Source organism: Pinus tabuliformis, chromosome 1_2 (genome assembly GCF_031772625.1).
Source record: "Pinus tabuliformis cultivar Carrire ecotype Pingquan chromosome 1_2, CPIR1, whole genome shotgun sequence".
NCBI classification, from domain to species: domain Eukaryota; kingdom Viridiplantae; phylum Streptophyta; class Pinopsida; order Pinales; family Pinaceae; genus Pinus; species Pinus tabuliformis.
The window spans coordinates 1304592123-1304615276 of NC_142298.1; positions in this window are offsets into that span (position 1 = coordinate 1304592123).

Consider the following 23154-nt stretch of genomic DNA (forward strand, 5'->3'; position numbering starts at 1 on the left):
CAAGGGCCGAGTTTTATTTAAGAAAGGGGAGTTTGGTTTTTTTCTACTCAGATTTTGGAACACTTGTATAGACAGAAGAAGCAAAGGAATGGAAGCCGAAGTGTCAAGCGATCAAGTGAGGAGGAAGCCAAAGAGCCAGCATGTAAGAGGAAACAAATGGACAGGGGCATGGAGCATATAAAAGCAGCAAAAACATAGAACTGTAGTGGTTGTTCGTGAACGGTATAACCTGAGCATGAGATAGGGAAAGCAGCAGAAGAAAAGGGGGCAGCAGAAGCAGTGGAAGTTGAAAAGAGCGCAGCAGCACACCAGTGTATACCAAAGAGGTTGGAGCCTCAGAATTGAACAGGATTGAAGTCCTTGGGAGTTGGTGCTCCTAAGTCCAAGATTGGTGTCTTGGCAAAATAGAGTTGGTGCTCAGGAGGTTGGAGCCTCACCAAAGTCCAAGTTGGAGCTTGGCAACTAATTGTGACAATCTATTTATTGTATTTATTTTTCTGCATAGTTATATTAATAAAAGCATTTATTCCTGCTGTTCATTTTGTGTTCTTAACATATATGTTTTAACTAGTAAAACAATAGTGAGAAAAAGAAATACTGATTCACCCCCCTCTCAGTATTTCCAACAGCAAGCTACTAAAAGAGATGTCATTAACTTCCAGGAAGGTAAAATGCATGTGTCTAAGTTATCACTATCTGAAGAAAACATCTTTTATATTTTTGAATAAGTTGTCAAAATTATCATCCATGTGCTTTAATTGTTTTTTATTGTGCAGAGGTGGATTAGAGAAAGGGAATGCTTGCAGGAGGTTGGGAAGGTTCAGAGAGGGCCTAAGGGGTCCCTAGCACCCTTCCAGAGAGTTTCACAGATTTGGCAATCAAGAAACCGCTTTCGTGAGCTTCTATAGGAAGTCTGCAGGGGTTCTACAGGATGTTCTGGAATTTCTACAGGATGTTCTGTAATTTTCTACATGATGTTCAGAAATGGGATTTTGGAGGATGGATGGAGGAAGAATGATGAAGGAGTGGGTATGGAGATGAGATAGGGGTGTGAGGAGGTCTAGGACTCGGTGAATGAGGTTGAAGAGTGGCTAAGGCTATTGGGTTGGTTCAAAGGTAAGAGAGCAATATTGCACAACAATATGTGAATTTAGGGCAGAGTGAGCAAATGGCAAACGTAAGGCAAGGATTCTAAGTAGAGGATGAAGCAGGTGGGATTGATGGAGAATGGGCAGATAAAGAAGGATAACAGGTGCTCTACAAGTTGTTTTTCAAACGAAACAAACAAGGATTTGGAGAATCAAAGACCTAGTTACGTTAGTCTATTCTGACCTAGATAACAGCAAAGAGATGGAACAACAGTTTATTTGCACTGAAATCAGATGAAATAACTATGCAACTAAGCATTCAAGAATCTGAACATGTAACCAACTTCTGCAAATGAAAATCAAACACTAATGATTGCATGGCAAAGCAAAGTCAGTGTTTTTGTTGGCAGCAAGGTCACCTTGATCCCAGCTCCTGATCCCACTGAGGGAGAGGTGAAATCAGAGGTGCTTGATGGCATTTTTCTGAAGATCTTCCCTGTTAATAACCTATAAAATCAATCTGAACATGAAAATCTATTTTAATCATAAAAAACAACCTAAATAACAAAATAAGATTTAAATTTAAATAGCAGATTTTATTCTAAGAATGCAACAAAGACACATGAAAGTAAACAAAGGAGGTACTGGGCACTTGAGATGGGCCCAAACCCAAGAGCTACAACCTCCTAAGAGAGATTTAGAGCTGGTGCAAAGCTGGATTCATCTTTATTGAGAAATAAAAGAAGAGTTACATCAAAAATTGTCCACAAGGGAAAGCTTGAAAATGTGTTGAAATGCAAAGCTAATCTACTAACTAAAATCGAACTACAAACTAGCTAACTTCTACCTACAAAGTGACTAACTGAAATGAGGCCCTAAGCCCTCTTATTTATACAAATTGAGGACCCCAACAGCCCTCCTAAACTTTAGGAACTCGGCTGCCAAAACTGGTAGTCAACAACACTTTTACTAGCACTTGCTCGGCTACCCTTGTGATAATCGATTTGGTGGCCCTTGAACTCTGAGCTGATGGTGGAGAATTCGAGGTAAGGGCCCATAAATGAAGGGGACACCTTCCTAAAAATCCTCTCCACGAATTTGGCTGCCAAGTGCTCATTTAAACCTTTGATTTTGTCTCCAAATTGACCAAAAAGACTGCATAAAGCACACATTAGACTTGTTGGCATAATGACTAACCCAATTCACTCTATTAGCATAAATATAATAAAAAACATGCAATAAACTAATTATAATGGTGGATTAAGTCGAATTAGGAGGTTTAATGAGCCCATATAATTATCCATTTTTGGGGCTCATCACCTGGGCTTGCTACTGCAAGCTATGCAAAACCCTATGTGAGACAAATCTGATTTGGAGGAAATATTGGCCCAATCTGGTACTGCACATTACCTAGGAAATTATTTTTGTTATTTCTAGAATGGGACTGAATATTTTTCTCTCAAGAATACATGGATCACCCTGAAATTGTAGCCACAGGCTCCACTCCTCATACCCAAAAATACCTAGGAAGGTTTTGGCCCAACTCCAAGCCAAAACTGAACCCACAAAGTGATGAAATTTTACCAGCTAATCAACAATATGCCCTACTATAAGAATGATGATTTAGGGCCCAAATATTGCCTAGAAAATTCCAAAAAATCAACTAGAGTCTCGTCTCAATAAACCCACAAAAATCCAAAAAGGGTTTGGGTTGAATTCACCGACCCCTGGTGACCCCCAACAAGTGTGAATTGTCCAATCTAGCCAGAAAATGCCCCACTTTATTTATACTACTGAATTATGCCCAAATCTACCACAAGAAATTTTTCCTAGCTTTAGTTAAATTATCCACTAAGAAATACCTCATATCTCTAGCCTGTAGCTCTCCTGAGTCCACTTCTCTAAACCCTTGTGCAACACTTGGTCAATAGCTTCTGCACCCTTTGCAAAAGATAGAAAAGGTAACCTAGGTAATAGCCTCCAATCTAGCTCGGAAAATCATTGTCTAAACTCCGGTTTAACAATAAGGAAATTCCCTGCAAAATCACGGAGCCTCTAACCCATGCTTTCTCCCACAATGTGCTCCACAAAATACATATGCGCCTAAGAAAAACATACTACTGAATAAACTCCTACAATGATGTCCAATGGAAGCTTTGACTTGAGCTCCCTAAATTGCCTCACTAGGGAGACACACGAAGTTCTCCGAAAAGAGTGTGGAATTCCACTTAGAATTCCTGGTGCTAAACAACACTCTAGCCCTTGTGCTAAAGAACTCCGAGAGAAGATGAAATATGACGTGTAATAGCCAAAAAATAATCGACAAAATAAGTCCATCCTCCTTTTATATTTTTTTCTCATGCCTCTAGACTCTTTTTTTTTAATATTATTTTATTAGTGGGAGCCATTTTCCACTACATTACTTTTTCCACCTTAATAAAACAATAATTTTCCATTATTCTCCAATAAATCAATACTTGTCACCTTTCTCCAATAATATTTTCCCCTTTTTAATTAATATTACTAAAATTGGGCAAAATTCCTTAGTGACTCCCATGCTCACAAAATTGGGGATATTACATCCATCACATACATTATCTCTTCAATTTGGCAGTGAAGCAATGATTACCTAAACCTTGGATGCAAAACCTTATTGTGCCTATCTTTAAAAGTTGGGATAAAAACATTCTCTCTAATTATAGGTCCATTATGATTAGCCACATTTTAGCCAATTTTTGAAAAAGAAGATTAGCTTTTGGCTTGAAAGCCATGGTAAAAGGGATAAATGGAAAGTTGGGTTTAGGAGATGTCACTCAACTGTGGACCATCCTTGTTACTCTTGGGATCATTGCAGAGGAATGCTACAATAATAAAATTGATCTCTTATGTTGTTTTATTGACTTTAGAAAAGCTTTTGACACAGTTCATAGTGAAAAGTTACAAAAGAGGCTAGAAGAGATAGTGGTTCCTCTCAAATTTAGGTTAGTTGTGACTATGTTGTACAATACTATTATTTCCAAGCTTAGGACCATTGAGGGTTGGTCATAAGAAATTAAATGCAATGTCTTAATCAAGCAAGAGTGTCCCTTATCCTCTACCCTTTTTGGCATATACATTGATAAGCTAGAAGAGTGTTTGGAATATGAAGGGTGTGATGGCCCCATGCTTACTGGTATGTTAATAACTCTTATCCTTTATGCTAGAGATATTGTTCTTTTGGAAAAGAGCCACAATGATCTCGACAAGCAACTAAGAATCCTCCAAAATTTTTGCTCCAAGATGGGTATTTTTAGCTCTGCTATAAAACTAAGCTTTTGATGGGTAAAAAAAATAGGTTTGGCAGTGCCGATTGTGCCTTCAAGAGGTTCAAAGCAGTTGGTTTCATCTTCCCCTTCATTCTCCTATTTCTCCTTTAAACCCCTTTATCCCTATTTTTCTCCCAAAACCCCGCGTAAGTCCCCTTATTCAGACAAACCCCTCAACGTTGAATTTCAAAGCCCATACGATTATATCCACGTAACCATGCGCCTTTGCAAAATCAAACAACCCGCGGCTTTCCCAGTCACATCACTCCCACTAACCCTTTACCTTTTTCTGCTGTGAGATCATATTTCGCTGCAATCCAACTGCATATGCAGCCCCTGCTCCCGTAACCTGCATGCCTGTTAGTCAGCAGGGAAAACGGTTTCCCGCCGGACCTACCAGCCACGCGTCACAAATATATTGGATCACACCCCCACTGTACGTTTACCACCTTTTCCCATGAGCGGTGCGGGGAAACCGCTTACCACCCATAAGTACGGGCCCCTGCTCGTTAACCTTCGCTCACCTCCACCGCCCGATAGCCATCGAATCTGCCCGACCACGATCCGACGACCCACGTGTCTCCATTCACGTTACCTCACGATAGCCTCTATACACTGATCTTCACCGTTCATTGGCTAGATCTGACGGCTGACAATTGTCTCCGCCCGATTCCTTTCGACGCCTCCCGTCGATAGATCTCTGTCGCCCATTCACTTGATCCAATGGCTGATGTATAATCCCCGGCCTACTCGTGCTTCCGCCATGAAATCTTCAATCCTTGGACTGTCTTGAGCTCCCGAAGGACAACAACGATCAACTACCTGTACCCGGTGTTAGTGTCGGTCTTGAAAGCCCTCCATCAGCGATCAAAGCTCTTTGCATTTGCATTAGTAGGTGTCTCATCAGTGTCAAATTTTGCATCCCGTTAGGCATGCCATAACCTTGATGGAGGAGCTGGTCTATTTATACCCCTCTTGGCTTTGCTGGATCAGGTTATATCAGTCATTAAGCTTTTTCAAGATTGTCTTGTTTTGTCTTGAGGTCAAAGTCCTAGGTCTAGGGTTTTGGTCATTTATCTCTGTAAGGTCATGTCTTTGAAAATCCATGAGTACTCAGCAAACCAGAGGGAGGATGGTAAACATGTTTCTTCGATATTTTTATCTTGTACAGTGAACTTTCACCTTGGATTTAAAATCTCTGTTTTTAAAGCCAAGGTCATTTTCTCAGTTTTTGTAAATAAGTGATGAAATTTCAAAAGTCTTCAGCGGACAAAATGCAACCCTGGTCCCCTTGCCAAGATCCCTCAGATGATCTACCTGCAAAAAGAATCAAGTCAAAGCACTCAAATAAGTCAAAGTCAGGATAAAATAAACCAAAAATCAGTGTTATAAAGTGTCAAAAAGAAAACATTAGAAAGTGGGTTTATGAATGAAATTTTTTCAAATGAAACTTATAAAAGCCTAAATTCCCTCCTTTCACTCTCATTGTGCATCCTAATGCTTGCAAGAGAGGTTTGAGAGAGCGATTGTGAGAAAGGAGCAACGGCAGAGCAATTTCGGGCAGCAGAGAGGTGCGCGACCCGTCGAGCCAGGTGCGCGACCTGTTGGGTGCGCGCGACCCGTCAGAGGGTCTCCCACCGTTCAGAAAAACAACGGGCGCGACCCGTCAGAGGGGCGCGACCCGTTGAGGGTGGTGCGCGACCCGTTGAACCGCCTTGCTGCAAATTTCAAACAAATTACCCAATCTTCCTCCAAGTCATCAAATTCGCTCGAGGTAGGTGCTCTAAACATGGATTAATTGCTGGTTATGAATGGTGGATGTCATGAACATGTTCTATGATTAAAATTTTGCAAGTGGAACTCCTTTATATGGCTGCAATGTTAATGAGAAAATTGTGCTAGGGTTTGTGTTGTTTCAAGCTATTTTTCCCTTTGGTTTGTTTCCCTCCTTTCCCTTTCACTCACACTTATATGTTCATCTCTTTTCCCATATTATTTTGCAAATAAAATGCAATTCTTTCCCCATCCCTAATCACTAAAAATGAAAACCCTACCCCTCTCCCAAAGCATCAAAAAACAAAATACAAACCCTAGTTCTCCTCCACCATATGCATGTGTAAATAAAACAAAAAAATGTTGGTAAATATGTCAGCATGTTTTGTGTATGGTTTCCCTATTTCCCCTATTAATACATGTATGCATATTCCCATGTTCACTTTCATACATGTTTTTTCCCATATGCAATGATCTTTGCAAATGATTTCCCAATTATAAATATGTATTCCTGTATGCATAATGATTTGCAACATTTCCCTTAAAAATTCCCTGTTATATTTATATATTCCCATTCCTTGTTAAAGAATCCCTCCCCTAACATTTCCCTCATGTCTTTTTCCCCTTGAAACAGCATAGATTTCAACACTTTTTGCAGGCAGAGACAGCAGTTCAATTTGTCCACTTTGCTCCTAAACCATGTCAGAAACCGAAACTTATGAGCAAAGTGATGACCATTCATCATCTACAGAGGTTGAGGTACAGAGGAGGCCTCGTAGGGGTGGTAAGGGTGGACATCATAAGCGAGAGGAGCCCACCTCTTTGGCAGAATTACAGGCTTGTCCCATGGCAGTGTCTTGTTTTCAGTACATGTCTTGTTATCAGTTTTGTGAGAGGATCTCCCGGATTCAACATCACAGAGAGTTGGCCCGCCTCTTTGTTTTACATTTGCATGATGGACATGTCAATCTAGCAGGGGTAGATTTTACATTGACACCCGAGGTGATCTCACATGCTACAGGGATACCGAATGTTGGTGAGGTGTGGCCTAAGCGCAAGTTGCTAGATATTGTTCACTTTGAGCCTTATGTCCGGGCACCATTCTTGAGACATTTAGCGGGTGTTTTTCCATTCAGATTTCTCCGAAGCGAGTATGCTCCCATCATGAGGCTTATTATGCACTATTTTACCTGTGAGGGCAGATTTTCACAGGTGTATTCATATCACATTCGCCTCTTGATGCACTTCACCCGAGTGAGGATGATGAACATCCCAGTTTTCTTCTTTCAGAACATTCAGAAGATGGTGCCCATGTTGCAGAGGAAGACCCCGACCCAGCAGTACAGGAGCTTATGTCATTATGGTTTGATTTAGCTCATAGTCTTGCATCAATTAACACAACAGGGTATCTCATGGGAGGAGTTTATCTCTCGTGAGTTTTTCACAGTGCCACCTCAGCCACATCATGAGGTCATTCATGAGGAGGGAGGACCATCTCAGCAGCCTGATGTTCTGGTCACCCAACATGTCAGCTCCGCACCTCTGGTCACTTATCAGAAAGGCCCAAGGGCCTTATTTGCAGCAGCCAGGCGAGTACTATCTCCACAGCAGGTGGAAGGGGTCTCGCCTTCATCATCAGCTCAGCGAGTGTTATCTCCACATCAGGTGGAAGGGGCCTCGCTCTCTTCATCAGCACAGGCAGCACAGAGGGGCAAAGAGCCCATGATTGATGAGGGTCCATCAGGAGTCCCAGACACCGAGGTCATTGATCTTGAGGCCAGTTCTCCTAGCCGAGAGGCAAAGGAGATCATTCAGCATCTCAGGGCTGAAAATGATGCTTTGCAGAGGAGACTTGAAGGTGCCCAATGGACTATCACTTACCTGGAGCAGCGCAAAAAACAGCTGGAGGAGGAGAAAGCACTTGATGAGTTATGGAGGATTCGTAGTGACCGAGTCTTGAACCGAAGAAGACCCGGTGATCCATTGCCTGCTGACCGAGAGTCAATGCTCATCCAGGTGAATGCATACTTAGAGAGGTTGTTGGCTAAGGCCAACCAAGAGAAAAAGCTGCTGAGGAATATGAAAAATCATTATTGGGCCAGGATGCATGTATGCAAAGCCAAAATGAAAGTTTTTCAAAGGAGGTTGACCGAGGCTCAAAAACAGAGAAAGAAGCCAAATCCCCTCCGTATCTTGGCTGAGGCTTCACTCAAGGATCATGGCACTCATTAGCCTAGCCACAGCTCAAATCCCAAAAAATTCTGAAAATTTTGGGTAATTTTGGCAATTTTTGGAAATTTACAGGTTTTGGCTCCTCAACGGGTCTCACCCCCGGTGAGACCCTTTGTCATGGCAGCTCCTTTTTGCAAAAACTCAGCATTTCTAGATTTGTTATGCAAATTTACATATGCCTATGGATGGACTTGAGTTTTTATGGGGTTTTGGGCCTCCAGAAGGTCAAAATACATGCAAAATTTGACTTTCTGCCCCTTTTTTGAGTTGCAGAAACCAGTCTTGGGAGAATTAAGTTTTGACAGGGAAAATGACCTCCAAATTCAAAAATTCCAGTTGGATTGGAAATTAGACTCACAGACCTTTCCAACGAGCTATCCTGCACCCAATTCTGACACCTGAAAGTGCCTCAAACAGAGCTCCCAATGTGCGCAACCCGTCAGGCAGATGTGCGCGACCCGTCAGGCAAACTTTGCCAGATTTCACTGTAACAGCTCGGAAAAGTACAGTTTGACTTGGTTTGACTTTTTGAGGTTAATGATGGTCCTCTTTGATGTAATTGTGACATTTCTTAGACACTTTTACCCTTTTGTAATTCTTCTAGAATATTCATTCATGTAAAGGGTAAAAATTGAATGTATGAACTGATTTCCAAGTTTATAGAGGCAAGTTGTTTTGACTGCCTATTTTGTAGTGCTTAGTTTAGAAGTGGTTCAAACAGCTCCTAGGATAGTGAGCTCGACCCATGGAGGCAGGGAAAGAGGTTAGATCATCTATATTATGTACTTTCTTGCTCATTTTCATGGTTGGACTCTTGAGGGAGAAGCTATCATTGTATTATTTCACTGTATCTCTACAATTTTTGGCTAAGGAAGACCAGGGTTTTGCAGTCCTCTTTGGGATTCTTGTGGACTCATGTGTTGATGGTGTGTTTCTCAATGTTCTTGTAAGTGTGTTTATGTGAATCATTTCCTTTCCTTTACTGCTGCACATTAAACAAATGAAGTGTTAAAGTATGAATTCATGCTAGCCATGCTCTGCTTTTAAATTTGTTTAATTTGAATGTTTTCTACTGTCTAAAGGGAATTCAAAGTCATTGTTTGCTCTCTTTAGCTTCTCATCTTTCATTCCTGATCATCCATCTCAGTTTAAGGCATCAATACTGTTTCCTACCTCGCCCCAAGGAACCCCCTGCAGGAACTGTGTCAAATCCCCGCACCCAAAATTGCAATTCCTCAATCTGCCACCAAAAACCCAAAAAACCCCAAATCAACCTTTTTAATCAGTTTACTAGCCTAATATCAGTGTTACCTTGTTGGTCATCTCATCCCATTGAAGATCTACCGAGATTGACCGGAGAGAGCCTTCTCCTGCCCCGTAGGGCTAGCTACGAGGCTGAATGGTTTGATGTAGCCTTGAGGTTTACCTTTCTCAGCCTGAGGTGAAATTTCAAGCGCTAACACCCGGCACATTCAATATTCAACCACTTCATTCAAGGAACAGCATGGCCGAGAAGGAAAGGATCACTCTCGAGCAGTGAAAAGCATTCAATGGTTATAGGTTTCATTCATATTTCATGCCACCTGCTCAGAGGAGGACTGTAGAGTACCAGTGAATGTCAAATTCATCCATTAAAGTAGCAGATTGTATCAGAGAGCCATATCAAAGAATTAATGTGGTCGGTGGTCCATTATGACCCCTCCACGCATAGAACAGTAGAGTAATTTTGTAAACAAACTCTATATATACCCAAAGACAAGATGTAATGAGGGTTGATGAATGTCATTTTGATGTAAAGTTCAACTTCTGGAGATTGTAAATACTATGATACCTGCAGCTTCTGGTCTTCATTTTTAGCTAATGCAAGCTTCTTTTGTTGTTAATTGCTCACTTTCCACTTCTTCCTCTTTGTTCCAGGTTGTGCCTACTATGCATTTTTCATATGCTCTTGATGTTTAACATTAGAGGGGATGTCATCCCACCTCTGTGTTAGAATCTAGTATATATCATTGAATTTGTATGTAGGTTTCTGTTATTTTAATGTCAGAGAGTTGTCATCCTGTCTGTGCATTAGGAAATAGATTTGCAGACCTCCTTACTGGTTGTAGCTGGCCATCACAGGGTCCTATACATCTGCTGGTTTGATCAGTATTCTCCATCTTCACCTGTTCCTTAAACTGTGAGTAATTGATGGTCTAAAGCCTTGTAGTCTGGGGGTGTTCACCCATGTCTGGGGTTAAGCATAGTAGAAGTAGTTATCTAGCTTGAATATGCATCATTTCCTTCCATTCATCCATCATTTTCCAACATTTTTGTTGAGTTTGTAACGTTCCCGAGCATCTCTGATATACAACCTAGGAGAGTTTCTTGGGGTGATAACATTAATTGGCGTCGTTGCCGGGGAGAGGAGATTGAAGCTCAGCTTCCCTGGGAGAACGACACAGTTCCAGATTTTGATGATAGACAAAGTCTGGGCACATTTCTAGTTGTAATCATCTATCTGGAGACTCCACTGGAGGAAGACCATCCTTTGGCGACTCCACATTGAAGTTCTGGGTCAGTTTGTGAGACATACTCGAAGAAATCCTCAAAAATCACCAGCTAAATCAACGCCTGACCCTGAGAAGTTCGTCAAATCGAAGAAAGCACCACAGAAAGGGGCATCAGGATCAAGTAAGCCTAAGAAATCTCATGCTTCTCTGAAAGATAAAGTTATAGTTGAAGATATACAGTTTGAAGATTTAGAGCCCGACACTGTTAATAAGGAAGTTCCTTCATAGATTAATTCAGCCCCTTGTGCAATTTGTTCCCCTCTGAATCTCAGTCCAAAGAAAGGTTCCCATTCAGCCCAAAACATCCCTTTGTCTCTGCCATCCATCGCATTACTTCCTACCATTCAATCTGCTAGTATCCTTCCACATATCCCAATCATGGCAGGCCAGCAAGCACCCACGAAGATAGAAAGAATTGTTTCTGCTAGATACGGACCTTTGGTCTTGCCTGTCCCTTTGAATCCTATGCCTGTGGGAGAATATCAGAAATATATGCCTAAGTTCACTGGCACAGAGGGAGTAACAGTTGAAGAACACCTAGAAGTTTTTTACAGTTATGTTGATAACTTGGATATAAGTGAAAATGAGGTGTGGGTGAGAGTGTTTGTCCAGAGCCTTGATGGAGAGGCTAGGAAGTGGTTCAAAGAATTACCCCAAAGATATATTGCTGATATTGAATTCTTAGATGAAGCATTTTTGAAGCACTGGGGAGATAAAAAAGACTTGCTGTATTACCATACTGAGTTCGGTAACCTGAAGAGGGAAAATGGGGAATCATTGCATGATTTTAATAAAAGATTCAATCGTATGTATAGTAAGATACCAGCTGAAGTAAAGCCTAGTCCCACATTTGCCAAACTCACTTATGCCAATGCTTTTGACTCTGATTTCTACCTATTATTAAGAGAAAGGAGATGTGCCACTCTAGTTGATATGCAAGATGCAGCACTGGAGGTGGAATCTAATATTATGGCTGCAGAAAAGCTAAAAGGTCAAGCAAATAGAAGGAGGCAGAGAGGTCAGGCTTCTACTTCCTCTGCTTCATCTTCAGAACCTAAATTAGATAAAATGACTAAGATGATAGAGTCATTGGCTGCTGAAATTTCTAGGCTAGAGATTGAGCAAAATTCAGGAAAAACAAGGCAACATAATAGATTTGCCCCAAGAAACCCAAATCCATTCAGAAGATCAAATGAACAGTTACAAATAATTCAGAGGGGTAAAGAACCAAATGAAGAATAGAAAGTTAAAGCTCCTTTCCAAAATATAGTCATGGAGGAGGAAAATTTTGAAGAAGATGAGGATGAAATTCACTACATGGAAGATAAAGGTAGCGCTGCATTTTTGACATTGGCTGCTTATGAAGAATCATTGCTGCAGGAACAAGACATTCAGGAATGGGATAGAGAAGATATCCTACAAATCGAGGAGCAGAGAAGATACAATTTGAGGTCAAATGCAAAAAATGTCAAGGAGAATCATGCCCTAAGAGCTGTTGTCCAGAGTCACAAAATATCAGACAGAGAAGACCAGCAACTGATCCAGTCATCCTCAAAGCTCTAGTTCAAGAGGTAAAAGGTTCTGATAAGCTATCTTCTTCTTTCATCTTTGAGTCAGAAGTTCAAAAATTGAAAATATCTGTGCCTCTGATATAGTTGGTGAAGAGTGAAGTATTTAAAAAGCCTATCATTGAAGCTCTTGAGCTGGAAATCACACAAACCTCCACTGACTCTATCAATTTGCAAGATGACAAACCTGCCATTTTGCTTAGCCCCATGATTGAACCTACTGATAATAATTCTCCATCTTTTTAGGTCTCCTTGATCATTCATGACAAAATCCTCCACAATTTCCTACTAGACACAGGGGCCAGCCACAATTTGATGCCTAAAGCCGTCATGGAAGAGTTAGGCCTTGACATCACTAGACCATATCATGATTTATTTTCTTTTGATTCAAGGAAAGTGAAATGCCTAGGATTGATTAAAGATCTGGCCATTACCTTAACTCATCTACCCATGAAGAGCATGATGATGGATATTGTGGTAGCAGATGTCCCTCCCAAGTTTGGCATGTTGCTGTCCAGAGGATGGATTAAGAGATTAGGTGGGACATTACATAATGATCTATCTTATGCCACTGTCCCAGTTTTTGGAGGGGAAAGCAGGAGATTGTACAGAGGAGCACAGTTGGCATACATCATCAGTGATTAGAAGAATCCTATTAATCATCCCATATATGTTGTGGACACTGATTTTGGAGCATGTATTCTCCAAATAGAAGAATCTCAGAGGGCTTCAATGCAGCTCAGGAAACCAGTTCAGGCCGAAGAAGAGCAAGGAAGTCATATTTGGGAGATGTTCTTTGATGCAGCATGTTCCAGGGAGACTGTAGGAGCAGGGGTGGTGTTGATATCTCCATAACAGAAGAGAATTCAGCTGTCCTCTAAGCTGGCTTTTCAAGTCACAAACAATATAGCAGAATATGAGGCTCTGCTATTGGGCCTTAATGTAGCAAAAGACAGAGGAATCAAGAATCTGAAGGTATTTGGAGATGCTGATTTGATCATTCAGCAAGCAAATAAAACATTTCAAGCAAAGCACCCAAGGCTAAAAGCATACAGAGATGAGGTATGGAGACTCAAACATTCCTTTGATGATTTCTGTATTTCATATATTCCTAGAGCCAAAAATCAACTTATTGATTCCCTTGTTGTGTCTGCTAGCATGTTTATCCCTCCCATGCCTCCCAAACTAGTTTATGAAGTGAAAATGAAATATAGACCATCCTTGCCTGATAATGTCCAGCATTGGAAAGTTTTTGATGATGATGATGAGATAAATAGGTTTATTCAAGTCATTGATGAGTTTTCTGAAATGCAAATTGATCAAGAAAATGAAGCCTTGGAAGAAAACCCCCAGTCCCAGCTTAGAAATAAAATTGGCAAAAATTGCATTGTCCAACTTCCCACTAATCATATTCCAAAGGGTCTAATTCCTCTTGAAAGACTGTTTGACCAAAATGATGTGCCTTACAAGGCTGCCCAAAAAGAAGATCAATCTGCAGTCTGTAAGCATGACATAGGGAGTCCAGGTCAGCCTAGATACATAAATTTGTCCACTCATCTGTCTGCTAACCAAAGTTCTGAATACTACACATTAATGGAGCAATTTGCTGATGTGTTTGCTTGGGAGTATAGTGACCTGAAAATGTATGATAAACACATAATCCAGCATAAAATCCCTTTAGAGAAAGACACCATTCCTTTCAAACAGAAGCTGAGACCAATAAATCCTATGCTTCTTCCTCTAATTGAAAAAAGAAATTAAAAAGTTATTGGCTGCCAAGATCATAGTCCCTCTGAGATATTCAAAATGGGTAGCCAATTTGGTGGTAGTAAGGAAGAAAAGTGGAGAAATCAGACTGTATGTCGATTTCAGAAATTTAAACAAATGCTCCAAGAAAGACAACTATCCTCTACCAAAGATGGAGCATTTGCTGCAAAAGGTCTCAGGAGCCAAAGTAATGTCTTTCTTGGATGGTTTTTCAGGCTTTAATCAGATTGTTGTGCATCCAGATGATCAAGAGAAGACTGCATTTACCACTCCTTGGGGCACTTTTATGTATTCCAAGATGCCTTTTGGGTTGATAAATGCTGGAGCAACCTTTCACAGAGCTATGGATATAGCATTTGTGGGAGAGAAGGATAAATTTGTCCTTATCTACCTTGATGACATAACAGTATACTCTAGCATCCATCAAGATCATTTGCAGCATTTGAAAAAAGTGTTTCTGAAGTGTAGAAGGTTTGGGATTTCAGTCAATCCTAAGAAATCACAATTTGCTTTAGAAGAAGGCAAGCTGTTAGGACATGTTGTTTCTGCTGCAGGTGTCTGAATTGATCCAGAAAGGGTAAAAGCAATACAGAGTTTATCTGTCCCAAGATCAAAGAAAGATATTTAGTCCTTTCTGGGCAAAATTAACTTTGTAAGGAGGTTTATCCCAAATTTTGCTGAATATGTGAAGCACATTACCTCCATGTTGAAGAAAGGGGTAGAAATCAAATGGACTGATATAGCAAGAAAATCATTTGAGTCTATTAAAAAAGCTATTATGGAGGCTCCCACTTTAATAAGTCCAGATTACAGCAAGGAGTTTCATATATTTTCATTTGCCTCTGAAGATACCATTGCAGCAGTTTTATTGCAGGCAGATGAAGAAGGTTCAAAACATCCAGTAGCATTTTTCAGCAAGAACTTGAGGGATGCTGAACTGAGGTATGATATTATTGAAAAACAGGCATATGCTCTTATTAAATCCTTGAAAGCTTTCAGAGTTTATATCTTGCATTCAAAGATAATTGCATATGTACCCTCTGCTGCAATAAAAGATGTCTTAACACAACCTGATGCTGATGGAAGAAGGGAAAAATGGATTGCAAAGATGATAGAATTTAATATAGAATTAAAGCCCACCAAACTTGTCAGAGGCCAGGGTCTTGCCAAGTTATTGGCTGAAGAGAATTGCAGATCATTGGATATTGACTTCTTGAGCACAAATGTAGAAAATGGTCAGGCAGAAGAAGAGGAAGCAGCTGAACCAGACAGAAAGCAGTTAGTGGCCGAAAATCTAGCTTCATGTGATTGGTATTCTACAACATTTAATTTCTTGTTGAAGCTAGAAATCCCTTCAAAATTTACTCAAAGTCAAGCTAGGACTATAAAGCTTAGGGCAGCTAAATATTGCATTAATAAAAATCTTCTCTACTAGAGGGATCCATCTAGAGTGCTCTTGAGGTGTCTGGACAAAGAACAGTCAAAAGAAGTTATGCAGCAATTTCATTCTAGCGTGTGTGGAGGACACCATTATTGGAAAACCACAACCCACAAAATTCTCAGAGCTGGATACTATTGGACCACTTTATTTTCTGATGTATTTTCTTTTGTTAAATCTTGTGATAGGTGCCAAAGATTTGAAGGAAAGCAGTAGTTGAAGTCCCTGCCCTTAAAACCAATACTTGCAAAAGGACCTTTTCAGCAGTGGGGCTTGGATTTCATTGGAGAAATCAATCCACAGTCTAGTGGCCAACATAGATGGATATTAGTAGCCATTGATTATTTTATCAAGTGGATTGAAGCAATTCCTACCAGGAAGGCTGATCATAATGTGGTCATGAAGTTTTTGACAGAAAATATCTTCAATAGATTTGGTTGTCCACATAAATTGGTCACAAACAATGCAGTAGCCTTTAGGGCAAAGGAATTGGTGGAAATGTGTGATTCAATGGGTATTAAACTTGTTCATTCCACCTCATACTATGCTGAAGGTAATGGTCTAGCAAAATCCTCTAATAAAATCCTGATAAGGATAATTAAGAAGCTGTTAGAGGACAACAAAATGAATTGGGATTCAAAGCTCAAGTATGCACTGTGGGCTGACAGAGTGACCATTAAAAAATCTACAAGGAATTCTCCTTTCAAGCTAGTGTATGGTACTGAAGCTATATTCCCAATTCAGCTAACTCTCCCTGTGGCAAAATTCCTTCAAACAGAACGGAATGAGGGAGAAGAAATGGCAAAGAGGATCACTGATTTATTAGAGGTGCATCAGATTAGAGAACAACTGGTTGAAAAGGCTGCAGCACATCAGAAAAAGCTCAAGGATGCCTTTGACAAGAAGGCAAAGACAAATAATTTTCAGGTTGGAAACTTGGTGTTGAAGGGGGATGTCGTAAAAGAAAAGAAAGGAAATCATGGAAAATTTGATGCTTTCTGGACAGGCCCTTTCATCATTTCACAGATTCAAGGAAACAACACCTTCATATTGAAAATTATGGGAGGAGAGATAGCTTTTGATGGCCCAGCTAATGGGCGGTTTTTGAAAATTTATGTGATTTAAGGTCTTTTGGCCTTAAAGGTTGTAAATATTTGGTTTTATCAGTTTTAGTCAGACTCCATGCCCAATGGAACACTAGGAATTTTGGTTAATTCATTTTCAACTGGAAAGGCATTGATCTGCAAGTTCTTGAGACCTCACAGGGAGGATCTCATCCCCAGAAGGAGCCAGTGTTAGCTCTGCTATAAGACTAAGCTTTTGATGGATAAAAAGAACAGGTTTGGCAATGTCGGTTGTGCCTTCAAGAGGTTCGAAGCAGTTGGTTTCATCTTCCCCTTCATTCTCCTATTTCTCCTTTAAACCCCTTTATCCCTATTTTTCTCCCAAAACCCCACGTAAGTCCCTTTATTCGGACAAACCCCTCAGTGTTGAATTTCAAAGCCTATATGATTATATCCATGTAACCGTGCACCTTTGCAAAATCAAACAACCTGCGGCTTTCCCGGTCACATCACTCTCGTTAACCCTTTACCTTTTTCCGTCCTCAAATCATCCGTTGCCGCAATCCAACTGCATACGTAGCCCCCGCTCCTGTAACCTGCACGCCTGTTAGTTAGCGGGGAAAGCGGTTTCCCACCGGACCTACCAGCCACGCATCATAAATATATTGGATGGCACCCCCACTGTATGTTTACCACCTTTTCCCGTGAGCGGTGCGGGGAAACCACTTACCGCCCACACGTACAGCCCCCCGCTCATTAACCTTCGCTCACCTCTACCGCCCAATAGCTGTCGGATCTTCCCAACCGCGATTCGATGGCCCACGTGTCTCCATTCGCGTTACCTTCTGATAGCCTCTATAAACTGCTCTCCGTCATTCATTGGCTAGATTTGATGGCTGACGATCATCTCCACCTGATTCCTTCCGATGCCTCCCGCCGATAAATCTCCGCTGCCCATTCATTTGATCCAACGGCTGATGTATAATCCCCGACCTGCTCGTGCTTCTGCCATGAAATCTTCAATACTTGGACTACCTTGAGCTCCCGAAGGACAACAACGATCAACTACCTGTACCCGACACATTCAATCTTCAACCACCGCATTCAAGGAACAGCATGGCCGAGAAGGAAATGATCACTCTTGAGCAGTTAAAAGCATTCAATGGTTATAGGTTTCATTCATATTTCACGCCACCTGCTCAGAGGAGGACAGCATAGTACCAGTGAATGTCAAATTCATCCATTAAAGTAGTAGATTGTATCAGAGAGCCATATCAAAGAATTAATGTGGTTGGTGGTCCATTATGACCCCTCCACGCATAGAACAGCAGAGCAATTTTGTAAACAAACTCTATATATACCCAAAGACAAGATGTAATGAGGGTTGATGAATGTTATTTGGATGTAAAGTTCAACTTCTGGAGATTGTAACTACTGTGATACCTGCAGCTTCTGGTCTTCATTTTCAGCTAATGCAAGCTTCTTTTGCTGTTAATTGTTCACTTTCCACTTTTTCTTCTTTGTTCCAGGTTGTGCCTGCTATGCATTTTTCATATGCTCTTGATGTTTAGCATTAGAGGGGCTCTCATCCCACCTCTGTGTTAGAATCTAGTATGTATCATTGAATTCGTATGTAGGTTTTTGTTATTTTAATACCAGAGAGTTGTCATCCTGTCTGTGCATTAGGAAATAGATTTGCAGACCTCCTTATTGGTTGCAGCTGGCCATCACAGGGTCCTGTGCATCTGCTGGTGTGATCAGTATTCTCCATCTTCACTTGTTCCTCAAACTGTGAGTAATTGGTGGTCTAAAGCCTTGTAGTCTGAGGGTGTTCACCCATGTCTGGGGTTAAGCATAGTAGAAGTGGTTATCTGGCTTGAATATGCATCATTTCCTTCCATTCATCCACCATTTTCCAACATTTTTGTTGAATTTGTAATGTTCCCGAGCATCTCTGATATACAACCTAGGAGAGTTTCTTGGGGTGACAACAGGTATGACTATTAATATCAACAAGACTAAAGTCATGATAATTTAATACAAAAGATCACCTATGATAATTTCATTTATGCTAATAACTACTTGGAGAAAGTTCCTTCATACAAATATCTGGGATTCGACATCCGTCATCAACTCAATTGGAATTATATCATTAAGAAAAGGATAAATGAAGGATGGAAAACTTACTATGGCCTTGAAAACAATTGTAAGTCAACAAATCTTTGGATTTGGAATTAAAATAATTCCTCTTTGAGACTCTCGTCACCCCTATGGACATGAGGTTTGGGGTTGCAATATATCTAGATATTTATGGATGAATATTGAGTAGATCCAAAACTACAACCTCAAGATTAAAAGAAACACTCTCTACCCTATCCTCTTGATTAAAGCTAGCCTTTCCCCTATCGATAACACGGCTATGACTAGGTATCTTATGTATAAGAAGAGGTTATTTAATATGGAAGCCAAGAGTTTTCCTAAAATTACTTCTAACTCTAGCCAAAACCGCCACCTTTGGCTCAAGCAAGGATGGCATAAGGAGGCCCATTCTTGGCTAGACCATTGTGGGATAAAAAACGAGATCATCTTTAGCAACAAAGATAATATTAAAATATTATTACTTCCAAATTTAAGGGTAATTTGTGGGGCGATAAAGAGTTAGAGGGAAAAATGAATTCAAGATATTATAAGGAGGTGATGAACCTCAATCTTGAAAACCATAATTATCTATTTGACTTTACTAGTGTCAAGAAGAAAATGAACATTGCTAAGATAAGAACTAATTCTCATGAGCTTCAAAGTGAAACTGGGTGTTGGTCGATTCCCAAAATGCGTGGGATGAAAGAGTTTATCGCCTATGCAATACTAAGAAGGTTGAAGATGAAAAGTACTTTCTCTTGGATTGTCCAACTTTTATTTACATCTATTCTAAATTTCAAAATATTTGTCACACTACCAACCTTCTTAACTTATTAAGTTAGCATAACTATAATGATCTAGGAACACTTCTCTCACTTCTTTTCGAGTATAGAAATAAAATATTAAAGAATCTTAATTAATCTCTTACCTTCTTAAAGTTCAATAGACCATATTGATTTTAATAGACATTAATTATCATCATTATCACCATCATCATCATCATCATCATATATATATATATATATATATATATATATATATATTAGAAATTAGAGGAGCATACGCGGTGCGCAAATTTACTCAAAACAATTCGTATATTACTTTCAAAACCAAATTACAAGTCACATAAATAGTGCTCATGAAATCCAACATATTTCAAACAAGGAATTGCTCGTTGAGAAAATCTCTCAACAAAACTCAACAACCAACAAACTAATCTTACCTATTTACTAATGTAAGCATTATTCCAAGTGCCCCATTTAATCTTACATTACATCATTACAAACATTATTACAAGAATCATAAATTACATATAGTCACATCTGTCTGGTTGGTCTTTATCAACACTCACATCCACTATGGAATCTTCCAAACACGACTCTTTTTTCATGACCTCATCTTTGAGGTGTCACTTGAACTCCATTTAAAACATAAACGACTCTAAATATCTTTGACAAACTTTGTATAATTGACGCTTCTCGATCTCTCGAAAGACAGTGTCTAAATATCTTTGACAAAGTTTGTATAATTGACACTTCTCGATCTCCCGAAAGACAATCTCGATACTAGCTCTACGGACAAATTCTCATCTATCAAAATGGTCTTTATCAACACTCACATCCACTATGGAATCTTCCAAACACAACTCTTTTTTCATGACCTCATCTTCGAGGTGTCACTTGAACTCCATTTAAAACATAAACGTCTCTAAATATCTTTGACAAACTTTGTATAATTGACGCTTCTCGATCTCCCGAAAGACAGTCTCTAAATATCTTTGACAAACTTTGTATAATTGACGCTTCTCAATCTTCCGAAAGACAATCTCGATACTAGACCACTCTACGGACAAATTCTCATCTATCAAAATGCAGCGAACTGCTGTTACACCAAAACCTGTAGGTGTTAGTAAACAAACACATCGCTAGATTTAAGCACATGCCACAAAACACATCGGAAGCGTTGACCTTCTACACCTCCATTAATGGGGAGCCAACAATCTCCCCCCCAACGCGAGCCCAGTGTGTTTCGAACTCAAGACCTCTAGCTCCGATACCACTTGTTGGAGACACAATTGTCATTACACCAAACTCCGTAAGTGTTAGTAAACAGACACATCACTAGATTTAAGCACATGCCATGAAACACACGGGAAGCATTGACCTTCTAAACCGCCATTAACGGGGAGCCAACAAATCTCGATACTAGACCACTCTACGGACAAATTCTCATCTATCAAAATGCAGCGAATTGGATAGTTGTATAGGGGAATTGTATGTGTACATGTATCCAACAATCAATTATGCAACTGACCTTTCTCACACGCATAGATCTCATAAAAGTAACCTGTAACTGATGCTTTTGAAACCTGAAGCACAACAAAACTCATCAACATATAACAAACTCACACAATCAAACTAACGATACATTCTCTCAACACTAAAGAACATTGAAAACCGTTATTTTAAATTGTCCTAATCTATTCCATAATTGGTCTTCATATACTATGATTTTTACACACGAAATAAATATAAAATATAAAGTGATTAAAACCAACTAACTAAATGCATAAAACCAGCCAATAATATAGCAAACAACGACTCTTGAAATCATCAATGCTAGAGCATATTTCCTCCCAAACGTGCAGATCTCCTAAAATCTCTCTTGGCAAACGACACTATCATGTCGTTGCTAGGGCAGCACAACCGCGTAGATGTGGCTGTCAGATTAAACTGAACACCCATGACTTGCTAAACCATGTCTCCGAAGCTTGCGAGATCCATGGTTCCATGAGGAGACGACGAAGTTGGAAACGCATTGAACTCCATCTTTGAGGATGCCACAAACGAGTCTGAAACCTGAAAGCCAATTCTCTTTGCAGAGCCAACGTCAAGGAATCCGTCGACGACTGGCCTACCCACCCATCCTGCTTTGATTCATCGTTAAATATCGAACAAGTTTCGAATCTCCACACGACACAATTAACGATTGTTTGAGGCGCGGTCATCTCCGTGATAATTACTTGACCATGATCAGGTTTGTTGGAGCTGGAGAGCGCCTATATTTCAGCTTCAATCACATGGGTCTTCTTTTGCAGATCTCCGCAGCAACAATCAGAAATAAGGGTGGGAGGTATGGGAAAGATAAATGCCCATCAACATCATGTATAAAATCACCGCCATCACATATCTATTTAACGAAACACACAAGAAAATAAAACTCATTTTAAAAAATAAAGTCGTTACCCATCAACATCATGTATAAAATCACCTCCATTACATATCTATTTAACGAAACACACAAGAATATAAAACTCATTTTAAAAAATAAAGTTGAACTTTCACATGTGGCTGGGCCCTCTCCAGAAGGAGTCAAGCTTATATGTGCTTTGATGCTAAATTGAAGCGCAGCAGTCATGGTGCACAGATTCATTCAAAATAAATGGTATATTATTTTTAAAACCAAATTACAAGCTACAACTACATAAATAGTGCTCATGAGATCCAATAAATTCCAAACAAAAAATCACTTATTGAAAAAATCTCTTAACAAAATTCCACAATCAATCAATTAATATTACCTATTTATTAATATAAACATTATTTTATATATATAAATAAATCAATAATAAAATTTTAAGCTCACTTTTCCAAAAAAAATTATTTTTTCATAAATTTTTTAACAACTAATTTAATATCTAACTTTACCATGAGAATATTTGAACAACTAATTTAATATCTAGCTTTACAAGGGGTATTTTACCTCTTCGAGGATTTTTTTTTTTACCTCTTCGAGTGTTTTTTATTTTTTATGGATTTATTTGGTATATCATATCACGTCTTTACAATTAACAACTAATTTAATATCTAACTTTACCATGAGTATATTTTAACAACTATTTTAATATCTAGATTTTCAATGAGTATGTTACCTCTTCGAATGTTTTTTATGGATTTATTTGGTATATCATATCATGTCTTTTAAAATTGGGTAAAGAGATGTAGGCAAAGATAAACTAATAATTTAATAGATTTTTTTAATTAATTAAAATTTTAATATATTAAAATAAAATTATAAAAATTATATTACAATTTTAATAAAATGAAAAATGTTTTATCACAATATAAATTAAGATAGGAATGTTTAATAAAGAAAATTATGTATATAAATTATATTAATTGAAAAATATAAATATATTAATTATATTAATATAAATATAGATTATATT